Genomic DNA, 15,831 nt, shown 5'->3' with positions numbered 1-15,831 from the left:
GTGCCTTTCCCCTGGGCCTAGGCCTCGCTTGAGGCCTCCTTGGAGAGGAGGTTGCTGGCAGGGGCTGTCTCCACACTGCAAGGTGCTGGAGCTCAGAGGGCCTCGTCAGAGCGAAGGGACCAGCAAGGGGCTGGATGCCCTAGACCTCTTTGGCCCAGCAGCCTCAGGCCAGCAGGGAGAGCAAGAGGCCCAGTGTGCCCCTAGGTCGGCTCTGCCCCTTCCCACACAAGCGGCCAGCCCAGCAGCTGCCTGACAGACTCTGGCTCCCCCGAGCTCTCTGCCGGTGCAGGGGGCAGGAAGAGACGTGTGCATGTGGTTCTGCATTGGCCTGGGAGTGTGGACCCCCTGCCTGGCCCCCAGGCTCAGGGGCAAGGGCCGGGAGAGAGAACCACCCCGAAGCGCTTTTCTCCCGGGCTTGGGAGCGTTGTGCGCGGCTGGCGGGAACAGCCGGCGAGAGTGCTTGCAAAGCGGCCTTTGGAGGCAGCCGGGGAGGTCTTCCAGCGGGAGAGGGCCGGTTGTGCTCAGAGGCCCCACCGGCAAGGGGCAGGACCCAGCAGGGCCCCTGCCCCTGGCCAGCCTTGCCCAGACCTTCCTGGCCTCCGGGGGTACTGCCCCAGCAAGGGGCAGGCTGCGGGGACTGGGTCCAGACATGCCCGGGCGCCTCCCCAGGCTCATCCCCGCTGGTGCCTTTCCCCTGGGCCTAGGCCTCGCTTGAGGCCTCCTTGGAGAGGAGGTTGCTGGCAGGGGCTGTCTCCACACTGCAAGGTGCTGGAGCTCAGAGGGCCTCGTCAGAGGGAAGGGACCAGCAAGGGGCTGGATGCCCTAGACCTCTTTGGCCCAGCAGCCTCAGGGCAGCAGGGAGAGCAAGAGGCCCAGTGTGCCCCTAGGTCGGCTCTGCCCCTTCCCACACAGGCGGCCAGCCCAGCAGCTGCCTGACAGACTCTGGCTCCCCCGAGCTCTCTGCCGGTGCAGGGGGCAGGAACAGACGTGTGCATGTGGTTCTGCCTTGGCCTGGGAGTGTGGACCCCCTGCCTGGCCCCCAGGCTCAGGGGCAAGGGCCGGGAGAGAGCACCACCCCGAAGCGCTTTTCTCCCGGGCTTGGGAGCGTTGTGCGCGGCTGGCGGGAACAGCCGGCGAGAGTGCTTGCAAAGCGGCCTTTGGAGGCAGCCGGGGAGGTCTTCCTGCGGGAGAGGGCCGGTTGTGCTCAGAGGCCCCACCGGCCAGGGGCAGGACCCAGCAGGGCCCCTGCCCCTGGCCAGCCTTGCCCAGACCTTCCTGGCCTCCGGGGGTACTGCCCCAGCAAGGGGCAGGCTGCGGGGACTGGGTCCAGACATGCCCGGGCGCCTCCCCAGGCTCATCCCCGCTGGTGCCTTTCCCCTGGGCCTAGGCCTCGCTTGAGGCCTCCTTGGAGAGGAGGTTGCTGCCAGGGGCTGTCTCCACACTGCAAGGTGCTGGAGCTCAGAGGGCCTCGTCAGAGGGAAGGGACCAGCAAGGGGCTGGATGCCCAAGACCTCTTTGGCCCAGCAGCCTCAGGGCAGCAGGGAGAGCAAGAGGCCCAGTGTGCCCCTAGGTCGGCTCTGCCCCTTCCCACACAGGCGGCCAGCCCAGCAGCTGCCTGACAGACTCTGGCTCCCCCGAGCTCTCTGCCGGTGCAGGGGGCAGGAACAGACGTGTGCATGTGGTTCTGCCTTGGCCTGGGAGTGTGGACCCCCTGCCTGGCCCCCAGGCTCAGGGGCAAGGGCCGGGAGAGAGCACCACCCTGAAGAGCTTTTCTCCCGGGCTTGGGAGCGTTGTGCGCGGCTGGCGGAAAGAGCCGGCGAGAGTGCTTGCAAAGAGCCTGTGGAGGGAGCCGGGGAGGTCTTCCAGCGGGAGAGGGCCGGTTGTGCGCAGAGGCCCCACAGGCCAGGGGCAGGACCCAGCAGGGCCCCTGCCCCTGGCCAGCCTTGCCCAGACCTTCCTAGCCTCCGGGGGTACTGCCCCAGCAAGGGGCAGGCTGCGGGGACTGGGTCCAGACATGCCCGGGCGCCTCCCCAGGCTCATGCCCGCTGGTGCCTTTCCCCTGGGCCTAGGCCTCGCTTGAGGCCTCCTTGGAGAGGAGGTTGCTGGCAGGGGCTGTCTCCACACTGCAAGGTGCTGGAGCTCAGAGGGCCTCGTCAGAGGGAAGGGACCAGCAAGGGGCTGGATGCCCAAGACCTCTTTGGCCCAGCAGCCTCAGGGCAGCAGGGAGAGCAAGAGGCCCAGTGTGCCGCTAGGTCGGCTCTGCCCCTTCCCACACAGGCGGCCAGCCCAGCAGCTGCCTGCCAGACTCTGGCTCCCCCGAGCTCTCTGCCGGTGCAGGGGGCAGGAACAGACGTGTGCATGTGGTTCTGCCTTGGCCTGGGAGTGTGGACCGCCTGCCTGGCCCCCAGGCTCAGGGGCAAGGGCCGGGAGAGAGCACCACCCCGAAGCGCTTTTCTCCCGGGCTTGGGAGCGTTGTGCGCGGCTGGCGGGAACAGCCGGCGAGAGTGCTTGCAAAGCGGCCTGTGGAGGCAGCCGGGGAGGTCTTCCAGCGGGAGAGGGCCGGTTGTGCTCAGAGGCCCCACAGGCCAGGGGCAGGACCCAGCAGGGCCCCTGCCCCTGGCCAGCCTTGCCCAGACCTTCCTGGCCTCCGGGGGTACTGCCCCAGCAAGGGGCAGGCTGCGGGGACTGGGTCCAGACATGCCCGGGCGCCTCCCCAGGCTCATCCCCGCTGGTGCCTTTTCCCTGGGCCTAGGCCTCGCTTGAGGCCTCCTTGGAGAGGAGGTTGCTGGCAGGGGCTGTCTCCACACTGCAAGGTGCTGGAGTTCAGAGGGCCTCGTCAGAGGGAAGGGACCAGCAAGGGGCTGGATGCCCAAGACCTCTTTGGCCCAGCAGCCTCAGGGCAGCAGGGAGAGCAAGAGGCCCAGTGTGCCCCTAGGTCGGCTCTGCCCCTTCCCACACAGGCGGCCAGCCCAGCAGCTGCCTGACAGACTCTGGCTCCCCCGAGCTCTCTGCCGGTGCAGGGGGCAGGAACAGACGTGTGCATGTGGTTCTGCCTTGGCCTGGGAGTGTGGACACCCTGCCTGGCCCCCAGGCTCAGGGGCAAGGGCCGGGAGAGAGCACCACCCTGAAGAGCTTTTCTCCCGGGCTTGGGAGCGTTGTGCGCGGCTGGCGGAAAGAGCTGGCGAGAGTGCTTGCAAAGCGGCCTGTGGAGGCAGCCGGGGAGGTCTTCCAGCGGGAGAGGGCCGGTTGTGCTCAGAGGCCCCACAGGCCAGGGGCAGGACCCAGCAGGGCCCCTGCCCCTGGCCAGCCTTGCCCAGACCTTCCTAGCCTCCGGGGGTACTGCCCCAGCAAGGGGCAGGCTGCGGGGACTGGGTCCAAACATGCCCGGGCGCCTCCCCAGGCTCATCCCCGCTGGTGCCTTTCCCCTGGGCCTACGCCTCGCTTGAGGCCTCCTTGGAGAGGAGGTTGCTGGCAGGGGCTGTCTCCACACTGCAAGGTGCTGGAGCTCAGAGGGCCTCGTCAGAGGGAAGGGACCAGCAAGGGGCTGGATGCCCAAGACCTCTTTGGCCCAGCAGCCTCAGGGCAGCAGGGAGAGCAAGAGGCCCAGTGTGCCCCTAGGTCGGCTCTGCCCCTTCCCACACAGGCGGCCAGCCCAGCAACTGCCTGACAGACTCTGGCTCCCCCGAGCTCTCTGCCGGTGCAGGGGGCAGGAACAGACGTGTGCATGTGGTTCTGCCTTGGCCTGGGAGTGTGGACCCCCTGCCTGGCCGCCAGGCTCAGGGGCAAGGGCCTGGAGAGAGCACCACCCCGAAGCGCTTTTCTCCCAGGCTTGGGAGCGTTGTGCGCGGCTGGCGGGAACAGCCGGCGAGAGTGCTTGCAAAGCGGCCTGTGGAGGCAGCCGGGGAAGTCTTCCAGCGGGAGAGGGCCGGTTGTGCTCAGAGGCCCCACAGGCCAGGGGCAGGACCCAGCAGGGCACCTGCCCCTGGCCAGCCTTACCCAGACCTTCCTGGCCTCCGGGAGTACTGCCCCAGCAAGGGGCAGGCTGCGGGGACTGGGTCCAGACATGCCCGGGCGCCTCCCCAGGCTCATCCCCGCTGGTGCCTTTCCCCTGGGCCTAGGCCCCGCTTGAGGCCTCCTTGGAGAGGAGGTTGCTGGCAGGGGCTGTCTCCACACTGCAAGGTGCTGTAGCTCAGAGGGCCTCGTCAGAGGGAAGGGACCAGCAAGGGGCTGGATGCCCAAGACCTCTTTGGCCCAGCAGCCTCAGGGCAGCAGGGAGAGCAAGAGGCCCAGTGTGCCCCTAGGTCGGCGCTGCCCCTTCCCACACAGGCGGCCAGCCCAGCAGCTGCCTGCCAGACTCTGGCTCCCCCGAGCTCTCTGCCGGTGCAGGGGGCTGGAACAGACGTGTGCATGTGGTTCTGCCTTGGCCTGGGAGTGTGGACCGCCTGCCTGGCCCCCAGGCTCAGGGGCAAGGGCCGGGAGAGAGCACCACCCCGAAGCGCTTTTCTCCCGGGCTTGGGAGCGTTGTGCGCGGCTGGCGGGAACAGCCGGCGAGAGTGCTTGCAAAGCGGCCTGTGGAGGCAGCCGGGGAGGTCTTCCAGCGGGAGAGGGCCGGTTGTGCTCAGAGGCCCCACAGGCCAGGGGCAGGACCCAGCAGGGCCCCTGCCCCTGGCCAGCCTTGCCCAGACCTTCCTGGCCTCCGGGGGTACTGCCCCAGCAAGGGGCAGGCTGCGGGGACTGGGTCCAGACATGCCCGGGCGCCTCCCCAGGCTCATCCCCGCTGGTGCCTTTCCCCTGGGCCTACGCCTCGCTTGAGGCCTCCTTGGAGAGGAGGTTGCTGGCAGGGGCTGTCTCCACACTGCAAGGTGCTGGAGCTCAGAGGGCATCGTCAGAGGGAAGGGACCAGCAAGGGGCTGGATGCCCAAGACCTCTTTGGCCCAGCAGCCTCAGGGCAGCAGGGAGAGCAAGAGGCCCAGTGTGCCCCTAGGTCGGCTCTGCCCCTTCCCACACAGGCGGCCAGCCCAGCAGCTGCCTGACAGACTCTGGCTCCCCCGAGCTCTCTGCCGGTGCAGGGGGCAGGAACAGACGTGTGCATGTGGTTCTGCCTTGGCCTGGGAGTGTGGACCCCCTGCCTGGCCCCCAGGCTCAGGGGCAAGGGCCGGGAGAGAGCACCACCCTGAAGAGGTTTTCTCCCGGGCTTGGGAGCGTTGTGCGCGGCTGGCGGAAAGAGCCGGCGAGAGTGCTTGCAAAGCGGCCTGTGGAGGCAGCCGGGGAGGTCTTCCAGCGGGAGAGGGCCGGTTGTGCTCAGAGGCCCCACAGGCCAGGGGCAGGACCCAGCAGGGCCCCTGCCCCTGGCCAGCCTTGCCCAGACCTTCCTAGCCTCCGGGGGTACTGCCCCAGCAAGGGGCAGGCTGCGGGGACTGGGTCCAAACATGCCCGGGCGCCTCCCCAGGCTCATCCCCGCTGGTGCCTTTCCCCTGGGCCTAGGCCTCGCTTGAGGCCTCCTTGGAGAGGAGGTTGCTGGCAGGGGCTGTCTCCACACTGCAAGGTGCTGGAGCTCAGAGGGCCTCGTCAGAGGGAAGGGACCAGCAAGGGGCTGGATGCCCAAGACCTCTTTGGCCCAGCAGCCTCAGGGCAGCAGGGAGAGCAAGAGGCCCAGTGTGCCCCTAGGTCGGCTCTGCCCCTTCCCACACAGGCGGCCAGCCCAGCAGCTGCCTGACAGACTCTGGCTCCCCCGAGCTCTCTGCCGGTGCAGGGGGCAGGAACAGACGTGTGCATGTGGTTCTGCCTTGGCCTGGGAGTGTGGACCCCCTGCCTGGCCCCCAGGCTCAGGGGCAAGGGCCTGGAGAGAGCACCACCCCGAAGCGCTTTTCTCCCAGGCTTGGGAGCGTTGTGCGCGGCTGGCGGGAACAGCCGGCGAGAGTGCTTGCAAAGCGGCCTGTGGAGGCAGCCGGGGAGGTCTTCCAGCGGGAGAGGGCCGGTTGTGCTCAGAGGCCCCACCGGCCAGGGGCAGGACCCAGCAGGGCCCCTGCCCCTGGCCAGCCTTGCCCAGACCTTCCTGGCCTCCGGGGGTACTGCCCCAGCAAGGGGCAGGCTGCGGGGACTGGGTCCAGACATGCCCGGGCGCCTCCCCAGGCTCATCCCCGCTGGTGCCTTTCCCCTGGGCCTAGGCCTCGCTTGAGGCCTCCTTGGAGAGGAGGTTGCTGGCAGGGGCTGTCTCCACACTGCAAGGTGCTGGAGCTCAGAGGGCCTCGTCAGAGGGAAGGGACCAGCAAGGGGCTGGATGCCCAAGACCTCTTTGGCCCAGCAGCCTCAGGGCAGCAGGGAGAGCAAGAGGCCCAGTGTGCCCCTAGGTCGGCTCTGCCCCTTCCCACACAGGCGGCCAGCCCAGCAGCTGCCTGACAGACTCTGGCTCCCCCGAGCTCTCTGCCGGTGCAGGGGGCAGGAACAGACGTGTGCATGTGGTTCTGCCTTGGCCTGGGAGTGTGGACCCCCTGCCTGGCCCCCAGGCTCAGGGGCAAGGGCCGGGAGAGAGCACCACCCCGAAGCGCTTTTCTCCCGGGCTTGGGAGCGTTGTGCGCGGCTGGCGGGAACAGCCGGCGAGAGTGCTTGCAAAGCGGCCTTTGGAGGCAGCCGGGGAGGTCTTCCAGCGGGAGAGGGCCGGTTGTGCTCAGAGGCCCCACAGGCCAGGGGCAGGACCCAGCAGGGCCCCTGCCCCTGGCCAGCCTTGCCCAGACCTTCCTGGCCTCCGGGGGTACTGCCCCAGCAAGGGGCAGGCTGCGGGGACTGGGTCCAGACATGCCCGGGCGCCTACCCAGGCTCATCCCCGCTGGTGCCTTTCCCCTGGGCCTAGGCCTCGCTTGAGGCCTCCTTGGAGAGGAGGTTGCTGGCAGGGGCTGTCTCCACACTGCAAGGTGCTGGAGCTCAGAGGGCCTCGTCAGAGGGAAGGGACCAGCAAGGGGCTGGATGCCCAAGACCTCTTTGGCCCAGCAGCCTCAGGGCAGCAGGGAGAGCAAGAGGCCCAGTGTGCCCCTAGGTCGGCTCTGCCCATTCCCACACAGGCGGCCAGCCCAGCAGCTGCCTGACAGACTCTGGCTCCCCCGAGCTCTCTGCCGGTGCAGGGGCAGGAACAGACGTGTGCATGTGGTTCTGCCTTGGCCTGGGAGTGTGGACCCCCTGCCTGGCCCCCAGGCTCAGGGGCAAGGGCCGGGAGAGAGCACCACCCCGAAGCGCTTTTCTCCCGGGCTTGGGAGCGTTGTGCCCGGCTGGAGGGAACAGCCGGCGAGAGTGCTTGCAAAGCGGCCTGTGGAGGCAGCCTGGGAGGTTTTCCAGCGGGAGAGGGCCGGTTGTGCTCAGAGGCCCCACCGGCCAGGGACAGGACCCAGCAGGGCCCCTGCCCCTGGCCAGCCTTGCCCAGACCTTCCTGGCCTCCGGGGGTACTGCCCCAGCAAGGGGCAGGCTGCGGGACTGGGTCCAGACATGCCCGGGCGCCTCCCCAGGCTCATCCCCGCTGGTGCCTTTCCCCTGGGACTAGGCCTCGCTTGAGGCCTCCTTGGAGAGGAGGTTGCTGGCAGGGGCTGTCTCCACACTGCAAGGTGCTGGAGCTCAGAGGGCCTCGTCAGAGGGAAGGGACCAGCAAGGGGCTGGATGCCCAAGACCTCTTTGGCCCAGCAGCCTCAGGGCAGCAGGGAGAGCAAGAGGCCCAGTGTGCCCCTAGGTCGGCTCTGCCCCTTCCCACACAGGCGGCCAGCCCAGCAGCTGCCTGACAGACTCTGGCTCCCCCGAGCTCTCTGCCGGTGCAGGGGGCAGGAACAGACGTGTGCATGTGGTTCTGCCTTGGCCTGGGAGTGTGGACCCCCTGCCTGGCCCCCAGGCTCAGGGGCAAGGGCCGGGAGAGAGCACCACCCCGAAGCGCTTTTCTCCCGGGCTTGGGAGCGTTGTGCGCGGCTGGCGGGAACAGCCGGCGAGAGTGCTTGCAAAGGGGCCTGTGGAGGCAGCCGGGGAGGTCTTCCAGCGGGAGAGGGCCGGTTGTGCTCAGAGGCCCCACAGGCCAGGGGCAGGACCCAGCAGGGCCCCTGCCCCTGGCCAGCCTTGCCCAGACCTTCCTGGCCTCCGGGGTTACTGCCCCAGCAAGGGGCAGGGTGCGGGGACTGGGTCCAGACATGCCCGGGCGCCTCCCCAGGCTCATCCCCGCTGGTGCCTTTCCCCTGGGCCTAGGCCTCGCTTGAGGCCTCCTTGGAGAGGAGGTTGCTGGCAGGGGCTGTCTCCACACTGCAAGGTGCTGGAGCTCAGAGGGCCTCGTCTGAGGGAAGGGACCAGCAAGGGGCTGGATGCCCAAGACCTCTTTGGCCCAGCAGCCTCAGGGCAGCAGGGAGAGCAAGAGGCCCAGTGTGCCCCTAGGTCGGCTCTGCCCCTTCCCACACAGGCGGCCAGCCCAGCAGCTGCCTGACAGACTCTGGCTCCCCCGAGCTCTCTGCCGGTGCAGGGGGCAGGAACAGACGTGTGCATGTGGTTCTGCCTTGGCCTGGGAGTGTGGACCCCCTGCCTGGCCCCCAGGCTCAGGGGCAAGGGCCGGGAGAGAGCACCACCCCGAAGCGCTTTTCTCCCGGGCTTGGGAGCGTTGTGCGCGGCTGGCGGGAACAGCCGGCGAGAGTGCTTGCAAAGCGGCCTTTGGAGGCAGCCGGGGAGGTCTTCCAGCGGGAGAGGGCCGATTGTGCTCAGAGGCCCCACAGGCCAGGGGCAGGACCCAGCAGGGCCCCTGCCCCTGGCCAGCCTTGCCCAGACCTTCCTGGCCTCCGGGGGTACTGCCCCAGCAAGGGGCAGGCTGCGGGAACTGGGTCCACACATGTCCGGGCGCCTCCCCAGGCTCATCCCCGCTGGTGCCTTTCCCCTGGGCCTAGGCCTCGCTTGAGGCCTCCTTGGAGAGGAGGTTGCTGGCAGGGGCTGTCTCCACACTGCAAGGTGCTGGAGCTCAGAGGGCCTCGTCAGAGGGAAGGGACCAGCAAGGGGCTGGATGCCCAAGACCTCTTTGGCCCAGCAGCCTCAGGGCAGCAGGGAGAGCAAGAGGCCCAGTGTGCCCCTAGGTCGGCTCTGCCCCTTCCCACACAGGCGGCCAGCCCAGCAGCTGCCTGCCAGACTCTGGCTCCCCCGAGCTCTCTGCCGGTGCAGGGGGCAGGAACAGACGTGTGCATGTGGTTCTGCCTTGGCCTGGGAGTGTGGACCCCCTGCCTGGCCCCCAGGCTCAGGGGCAAGGGCCGGGAGAGAGCACCACCCCGAAGCGCTTTTCTCCCGGGCTTGGGAGCGTTGTGCGCGGCTGGCGGGAACAGCCGGCGAGAGTGCTTGCAAAGCGGCCTTTGGAGGCAGCCGGGGAGGTCTTCCAGCGGGAGAGGGCCGGTTGTGCTCAGAGGCCCCACCGGCCAGGGGCAGGACCCAGCAGGGCCCCTGCCCCTGGCCAGCCTTGCCCAGACCTTCCTGGCCTCCGGGGGTACTGCCCCAGCAAGGGGCAGGCTGCGGGGACTGGGTCCAGACATGCCCGGGCGCCTCCCCAGGCTCATCCCCGCTGGTGCCTTTCCCCTGGGCCTAGGCCTCGCTTGAGGCCTCCTTGGAGAGGAGGTTGCTGGCAGGGGCTGTCTCCACACTGCAAGGTGCTGGAGCTCAGAGGGCCTCGTCAGAGGGAAGGGACCAGCAAGGGGCTGGATTCCCTAGACCTCTTTGGCCCAGCAGCCTCAGGGCAGCAGGGAGAGCAAGAGGCCCAGTGTGCCCCTAGGTCGGCTCTGCCCCTTCCCACACAGGCGGCCAGCCCAGCAGCTGCCTGACAGACTCTGGCTCCCCCGAGCTCTCTGCCGGTGCAGGGGGCAGGAACAGACGTGTGCATGTGGTTCTGCCTTGGCCTGGGAGTGTGGACCCCCTGCCTGGCCCCCAGGCTCAGGGGCAAGGGCCGGGAGAGAGCACCACCCCGAAGCGCTTTTCTCCCGGGCTTGGGAGCGTTGTGCGCGGCTGGCGGGAACAGCCGGCGAGAGTGCTTGCAAAGCGGCCTGTGGAGGCAGCCGGGGAGGTCTTCCAGCAGGAGAGGGCCGGTTGTGCTCAGAGGCCCCACAGGCCAGGGGCAGGACCCAGCAGGGCACCTGCCCCTGGCCAGCCTTGCCCAGACCTTCCTGGCCTCCGGGGGTACTGCCCCAGCAAGGGGCAGGCTGCGGGGACTGGGTCCAGACATGCCCGGGCGCCTCCCCAGGCTCATCCCCGCTGGTGCCTTTCCCCTGGGCCTAGGCCTCGCTTGAGGCCTCCTTGGAGAGGAGGTTGCTGGCAGGGGCTGTCTCTACACTTCAAGGTGCTGGAGCTCAGAGGGCCTCGTCAGAGGGAAGGGACCAGCAAGGGCTGGATGCCCAAGACCTCTTTGGCCCAGCAGCCTCAGGGCAGCAGGGAGAGCAAGCCCAGTGTGCCCCTAGGTCGGCTCTGCCCCTTCCCACACAGGCGGCCAGCCCAGCAGCTGCCTGACAGACTCTGGCTCCCCCGAGCTCTCTGCCGGTGCAGGGGGCAGGAACAGACGTGTGCATGTGGTTCTGCCTTGGCCTGGGAGTGTGGACCCCCTGCCTGGCCCCCAGGCTCAGGGGCAAGGGCCGGGAGAGAGCACCACCCCGAAGCGCTTTTCTCCCGGGCTTGGGAGCGTTGTGCGCGGCTGGCGGGAACAGCCGGCGAGAGTGCTTGCAAAGCGGCCTTAGGAGGCAGCCGGGGAGGTCTTCCAGCGGGAGAGGGCCGGTTGTGCTCAGAGGCCCCACCGGCCAGGGGCAGGACCCAGCAGGGCCCCTGCCCCTGGCCAGCCTTGCCCAGACCTTCCTGGCCTCCGGGGGTACTGCCCCAGCAAGGGGCAGGCTGCGGGGACTGGGTCCAGACATGCCCGGGCGCCTCCCCAGGCTCATCCCCGCTGGTGCCTTTCCCCTGGGACTAGGCCTCGCTTGAGGCCTCCTTGGAGAGGAGGTTGCTGGCAGGGGCTGTCTCCACACTGCAAGGTGCTGGAGCTCAGAGGGCCTCGTCAGAGGGAAGGGACCAGCAAGGGGCTGGATGCCCAAGACCTCTTTGGCCCAGCAGCCTCAGGGCAGCAGGGAGAGCAAGAGGCCCAGAGTGCCCCTAGGTCGGCTCTGCCCCTTCCCACACAGGCGGCCAGCCCAGCAGCTGCCTGACAGACTCTGGCTCCCCCGAGCTCTCTGCCGGTGCAGGGGGCAGGAACAGACGTGTGCATGTGGTTCTGCCTTGGCCTGGGAGTGTGGACCCCCTGCCTGGCCCCCAGGCTCAGGGGCAAGGGCCGGGAGAGAGCACCACCCCGAAGCGCTTTTCTCCCGGGCTTGGGAGCGTTGTGCGCGGCTGGCGGGAACAGCCGGCGAGAGTGCTTGCAAAGCGGCCTTTGGAGGCAGCCGGGGAGGTCTTCCAGCGGGAGAGGGCCGGTTGTGCTCAGAGGCGCCACCGGCCAGGGGCAGGACCCAGCAGGGCCCCTGCCCCTGGCCAGCCTTGCACAGACCTTCCTGGCCTCCGGGGGTACTGCCCCAGCAAGAGGCAGGCTGCGGGGACTGGGTCCAGACATGCCCGGGCGCCTCCCCAGGCTCATCCCCGCTGGTGCCTTTCCCCTGGGCCTAGGCCTCGCTTGAGGCCTCCTTGGAGAGGAGGTTGCTGGCAGGGGCTGTCTCCACACTGCAAGGTGCTGGAGCTCAGAGGGCCTCGTCAGAGGGAAGGGACCAGCAAGGGGCTGGATGCCCAAGACCTCTTTGGCCCAGCAGCCTCAGGGCAGCAGGGAGAGCAAGAGGCCCAGTGTGCCCCTAGGTCGGCTCTGCCCCTTCCCACACAGGCGGCCAGCCCAGCAGCTGCCTGACAGACTCTGGCTCCCCCGAGCTCTCTGCCGGTGCAGGGGGCAGGAACAGACGTGTGCACGTGGTTCTGCCTTGGCCTGGGAGTGTGGACCCCCTGCCTGGCCCCCAGGCTCAGGGGCAAGGGCCGGGAAAGAGCACCACCCTGAAGAGCTTTTCTCCCGGGCTTGGGAGCGTTGTGCGCGGCTGGCGGGAACAGCCGGCGAGAGTGCTTGCAAAGCGGCCTGTGGAGGCAGCCGGGGAGGTCTTCCAGCGGGAGAGGGCCGGTTGTGCTCAGAGGCCCCACAGGCCAGGGGCAGGACCCAGCAGGGCCCCTGCCCCTGGCCAGCCTTGCCCAGACCTTCCTGGCCTCCGGGGGTACTGCCCCAGCAAGGGGCAGGCTGCGGGGACTGGGTCCAGACATGCCCGGGCGCCTCCCCAGGCTCATCCCCGCTGGTGCCTTTCCCCTGGGCCTAGGCCTCGCTTGAGGCCTCCTTGGAGAGGAGGTTGCTGGCAGGGGCTGTCTCCACACTGCAAGGTGCTGGAGCTCAGAGGGCATCGTCAGAGGGAAGGGACCAGCAAGGGGCTGGATGCCCAAGACCTCTTTGGCCCAGCAGCCTCAGGGCAGCAGGGAGAGCAAGAGGCCCAGTGTGCCCCTAGGTCGGCTCTGCCCCTTCCCACACAGGCGGCCAGCCCAGCAGCTGCCTGACAGACTCTGGCTCCCCCGAGCTCTCTGCCGGTGCAGGGGGCAGGAACAGACGTGTGCATGTGGTTCTGCCTTGGCCTGGGAGTGTGGACCCCTGCCTGGCCCCCAGGCTCAGGGGCAAGGGCCGGGAGAGAGCACCACCCCGAAGCGCTTTTCTCCCGGGCTTGGGAGCGTTGTGCGCGGCTGGCGGGAACAGCCGGCGAGAGTGCTTGCAAAGCGGCCTGTGGAGGCAGCCGGGGAGGTCTTCCAGCGGGAGAGGGCCGGTTGTGCTCAGAGGCCCCACCGGCCAGGGGCAGGACCCAGCAGGGCCCCTGCCCCTGGCCAGCCTTGCCCAGACCTTCCTGGCCTCCGGGGGTACTGCCCCAGCAAGGGGCAGGCTGCGGGGACTGGGTCCAGACATGCCCGGGCGCCTCCCCAGGCTCCTCCCCGCTGGTGCCTTTCCCCTGGGCCTAGGCCTCGCTTGAGGCCTCCTTGGAGAGGAGGTTGCTGGCAGGGGCTGTCTCCACACTGCAAGGTGCTGGAGCTCAGAGGGCCTCGTCAGAGGGAAGGGACCAGCAAGGGGCTGGATGCCCAAGACCTCTTTGGCCCAGCAGCCTCAGGGCAGCAGGGAGAGCAAGAGGCCCAGTGTGCCCCTAGGTCGGCTCTGCCCCTTCCCACACAGGCGGCCAGCCCAGCAGCTGCCTGACAGACTCTGGCTCCCCCGAGCTCTCTGCCGGTGCAGGGAGCAGGAACAGACGTGTGCATGTGGTTCTGCCTTGGCCTGGGAGTGTGGACCCCCTGCCTGGCCCCCAGGCTCAGGGGCAAGGGCCGGGAGAGAGCACCATCCCGAAGCGCTTTTCTCCCGAGCTTGGGAGCGTTGTGCGCGGCTGGCGGAAACAGCCGGCGAGAGTGCTTGCAAAGCGGCCTGTGGAGGCAGCCGGGGAGATCTTCCAGCGGGAGAGGGCCGGTTGTGCTCAGAGGCCCCACCGGCCAGGGGCAGGACCCAGCAGGGCCCCTGCCCCTGGCCAGCCTTGCCCAGACCTTCCTGGCCTCCGGGGGTACTGCCCCAGCAAGGGGCAGGCTGCGGGGACTGGGTCCAGACATGCCCGGGCGCCTCCCCAGGCTCATCCCCGCTGGTGCCTTTCCCCTGGGCCTAGGCCTCGCTTGAGGCCTCCTTGGAGAGGAGGTTGCTGGCAGGGGCTGTCTCCACACTGCAAGGTGCTGGAGCTCAGAGGGCCTCGTCAGAGGGAAGGGACCAGCAAGGGGCTGGATGCCCTAGACCTCTTTGGCCCAGCACCCTCAGGGCAGCAGGGAGAGCAAGAGGCCCAGTGTGCCCCTAGGTCGGCTCTGCCCCTTCCCACACAGGCGGCCAGCCCAGCAGCTGCCTGACAGACTCTGGCTCCCCCGAGCTCTCTGCCGGTGCAGGGGGCAGGAACAGACGTGTGCATGTGGTTCTGCCTTGGCCTGGGAGTGTGGACCCCCTGCCTGGCCCCCAGGCTCAGGGGAAAGGGCCGGGAGAGAGCACCACCCCGAAGCGCTTTTCTCCCGGGCTTGGGAGCGTTGTGCGCGGCTGGCGGGAACAGCCGGCGAGAGTGCTTGCAAAGCGGCCTGTGGAGGCAGCCGGGGAGGTCTTCCAGCGGGAGAGGGCCGGTTGTGCTCAGAGGCCCCACAGGCCAGGGGCAGGACCCAGCAGGGCCCCTGCCCCTGGCCAGCCTTGCCCAGACCTTCCTAGTCTCCGGGGGTACTGCCCCAGCAAGGGGCAGGCTGCGGGGACTGGGTCCAGACATGCCCGGGTGCCTCCCCAGGCTCATCCCCGCTGGTGCCTTTCCCCTGGGCCTAGGCCTCGCTTGAGGCCTCCTTGGAGAGGAGGTTGCTGGCAGGGGCTGTCTCCACACTGCAAGGTGCTGGAGCTCAGAGGGCCTCGTCAGAGGGAAGGGACCAGCAAGGGGCTGGATGCCCAAGACCTCTTTGGCCCAGCAGCCTCAGGGCAGCAGGGAGAGCAAGAGGCCCAGTGTGCCCCTAGGTCGGCTCTGCCCCTTCCCACACAGGCGGCCAGCCCAGCAGCTGCCTGACAGACTCTGGCTCCCCCGAGCTCTCTGCCGGTGCAGGGGGCAGGAACAGACGTGTGCATGTGGTTCTGCCTTGGCCTGGGAGTGTGGACCCCCTGCCTGGCCCCCAGGCTCAGGGGCAAGGGCCGGGAGAGAGCACCACCCTGAAGAGCTTTTCTCCCGGGCTTGGGAGCGTTGTGCGCGGCTGGCGGAAAGAGCCGGCGAGAGTGCTTGCAAAGCGGCCTGTGGAGGCAGCCGGGGAGGTCTTCCAGCGGGAGAGGGCCGGTTGTGCTCAGAGGCCCCACCGGCCAGGGGCAGGACCCAGCAGGGCCCCTGCCCCTGGCCAGCCTTGCCCAGACCTTCCTGGCCTCCGGGGGTACTGCCCCAGCAAGGGGCAGGCTGCGGGGACTGGGTCCAGACATGCCCGGGCGCCTCCCCAGGCTCATCCCCGCTGGTGCCTTTCCCCTGGGCCTAGGCCTCGCTTGAGGCCTCCTTGGAGAGGAGGTTGCTGGCAGGGGCTGTCTCCACACTGCAAGGTGCTGGAGCTCAGAGGGCCTCGTCAGAGGGAAGGGACCAGCAAGGGGCTGGATGCCCAAGACCTCTTTGGCCCAGCAGCCTCAGGCCAGCAGGGAGAGCAAGAGGCCCAGTGTGCCCCTAGGTCGGCTCTGCCCCTTCCCACACAAGCGGCCAGCCCAGCAGCTGCCTGACAGACTCTGGCTCCCCCGAGCTCTCTGCCGGTGCAGGGGGCAGGAACAGACGTGTGCATGTGGTTCTGCCTTGGCCTGGGAGTGTGGACCCCTGCCTGGCCCCCAGGCTCAGGGGCAAGGGCCGGGAGAGAGCACCACCCCGAAGCGCTTTTCTCCCGGGCTTGGGAGCGTTGTGCGCGGCTGGCGGGAACAGCCGGCGAGAGTGCTTGCAAAGCGGCCTGTGGAGGCAGCCGGGGAGGTCTTCCAGCGGGAGAGGGCCGGTTGTGCTCAGAGGCCCCACCGGCCAGGGGCAGGACCCAGCAGGGCCCCTGCCCCTGGCCAGCCTTGCCCAGACCTTCCTGGCCTCCGGGGGTACTGCCCCAGCAAGGGGCAGGCTGCGGGGACTGGGTCCAGACATGCCCGGGCGCCTCCCCAGGCTCCTCCCCGCTGGTGCCTTTCCCCTGGGCCTAGGCCTCGCTTGAGGCCTCCTTGGAGAGGAGGTTGCTGGCAGGGGCTGTCTCCACACTGCAAGGTGCTGGAGCTCAGAGGGCCTCGTCAGAGGGAAGGGACCAGCAAGGGGC

Source organism: Cervus elaphus, unplaced genomic scaffold (assembly GCF_910594005.1).
Source record: "Cervus elaphus unplaced genomic scaffold, mCerEla1.1, whole genome shotgun sequence".
Lineage (NCBI taxonomy): Eukaryota > Metazoa > Chordata > Mammalia > Artiodactyla > Cervidae > Cervus > Cervus elaphus.
This window is presented reverse-complemented; position numbering follows the sequence as displayed.